This window comes from Pseudophryne corroboree, unplaced genomic scaffold, assembly GCF_028390025.1.
Source record: "Pseudophryne corroboree isolate aPseCor3 unplaced genomic scaffold, aPseCor3.hap2 scaffold_345, whole genome shotgun sequence".
In the NCBI taxonomy this organism is placed as follows: Eukaryota; Metazoa; Chordata; class Amphibia; order Anura; family Myobatrachidae; genus Pseudophryne; species Pseudophryne corroboree.
In genome coordinates this window covers 267,426-269,638 of record NW_026970008.1, presented here as the reverse complement: position 1 = coordinate 269,638, position 2,213 = coordinate 267,426, and the positions used below count along the sequence as shown (strand labels likewise).

The window sequence follows — 2,213 nt, the reverse complement described above, 5'->3', positions numbered from 1 at the left end:
TTGTTTTTGTCAATTACCATTTTAATAATAGGGTAAAGAAAATTAAGTGGATTTTTGAAAGAAAACAATACTGTCAATATACTATTAAACAAATTAAAATGGTAAAAGTTATTGTAATTTAAGTAAAAATAAAAGAGCTAAAATATCAATCCCAATTTTGGATTACTTTAATTAAAAAAAATGCATATAGCAGAGGATAGTTTCAATCTGCCTACCTCTGGGTTATGGGCCCAGCATGCTTCCATTGCAGTACTCTGCTGCACATGTAAGTGCAAGAGATCCTGAAGCACTCACTCATCATGGGAAAGTACCAATGTGTTTCTTCGTTGGTTGATGGAAGAAACATCTTACAAAAACTCTCCAGATTATTGACTTTTTAAAGTTTTTCTAGGAAACGTTCTAGATGAATGCTTATTAGCCTTTGTCAGTATGGACTTTTTGCAAAGTGTCTCTGTGGCGCAATCGGTTAGTGTGTTTGGCTATTAACCAAAAGGTTGGTGGTTCAATCCCACCCAGGGATGTGATTGACCTTGTGATCGGATTTTGGTGATATTTAAGTAGACAAGTCAAAATTTCAAACCCCCTGTTATGGTGTGGGTACCTGGCCTTCCCTGATGTAATCAGAGTTAGATTTGATTCAGTGATTTTATAAAAACAGCTAGGAAGCACAATTTAGCAGTAGGTTGCAGAGAAAAAAAATATGCTGGCAGAAAAATCCAATTGAGTGATTAAACAGCTCTTCATTTTCTGGCTTTATTTTTATGCTAACAAATTTGTTCTCTGAAAAGTGTCCACAAAGCCAAGTCTCTGATTAACACCTTTGTAAGGATGGTTTTTCACCTATTACTAAATTAAACTTGCTTCATTGGAAAGGCAGCAAGATGCATCCTCATTTCAATGTCTACTGAAATAATACAGGTTGACACCAGGAAACATTAACGCCACTGCATCCTTGCTGCTTTCTCATGTGGAAGTCTGTTTAATGTGAAAACAAGGTGATATCTAATTAGCACACAGGTAAGGAATTAAGAAAATCTTTATTTAAGGGTAAAGATGTTTCTCACAAAATCGTTGCCCCAATGCATCATTGAAATTCAACCTGGAAAGATGATTTTAATATATCACTTGTACATTTTGTATTGCTCTTCTGGTGACAATGTAGTTTGTTTTTGTCAATTACCATTTTAATAATAGGGTAAAGAAAATTAAGTGGATTTTTGAAAGAAAACAATACTGTCAATATACTATTAAAACAAATTAAAATGGTAAAAGTTATTGTACTTTAAGTAAAAATAAAAGAGCAAAAATATCCATCCCAGTTTTGGATTACTTTAATTAACAAAAAAAATGCATATAGCAAAGGATAGTTTCAATCTGCCTACCTCTGGGTTATGGGCCCAGCATGCTTCCATTGCAGTACTCTGCTGCGCATGTAAGTGCAAGAGATCCTGAAGCACTCACTCATCATGGGAAAGTACCAATGTGTTTCTTTGTTGGTTGATGGAAGAAACATCTTACAAAAACTCTCCAGATTATTGACTTTTTAAAGTTTTTCTAGGAAACGTTCTAGATGTATGCTTATTAGCCTTTGTCAGTATGTACTTTTTGCAAAGTGTCTCTGTGGCGCAATCGGTTAGTGTGTTCGGCTATTAACCAAAAGGTTGGTGGTTCAATCCCACCCAGGGATGTATTTGACGTTGTGATTGTATTTTGGTGATATTTAAGTAGACAAGTCAAAATTTCAAACCCCCTGTTATGGTGTGGGTACCTGGCCTTCCCTGATGTAATCAGAGTTAGATTTGATTCAGTGATTTTATAAAAACAGCTAGGAAGCACAATTTAGCAGTAGGTTGCAGAGAAAAAAAATATGCTGGCAGAAAAATCCAATTGAGTGATTAAACAGCTCTTCATTTTCTGGCTTTATTTTTATGCTAACAAATTTGTTCTCTGAAAAGTGTCCACAAAGCCAAGTCTCTGATTAACACCTTTGTAAGGATGGTTTTTCACCTATTACTAAATTAAACTTGCTTCATTGGAAAGGCAGCAAGATGCATCCTCATTTCAATGTCTACTGAAATAATACAGGTTGACACCAGAAAACATTAACGCCACTGCATCCTTGCTGCTTTCTCATGTGGAAGTCTGTTTAATGTGAAAACAAGGTGATATCTAATTAACACACAGGTAAGGAATTAAGAAAATCTTTATTTAAG

At 34.9% G+C, this 2,213-nt stretch overlaps 1 non-coding gene across 1 annotated transcript; it reads left to right on the top strand.

Annotated features, from left to right (window-relative positions):
- The first annotated feature begins 447 nt into the window (after positions 1–447).
- TRNAN-AUU (transfer RNA asparagine (anticodon AUU)) lies at positions 448–521 on the top strand. Its single transcript has one exon. It is a non-coding gene; the product is annotated as a tRNA-Asn (tRNA).
- The last annotated feature ends 1,692 nt before the right edge of the window (positions 522–2,213 follow it).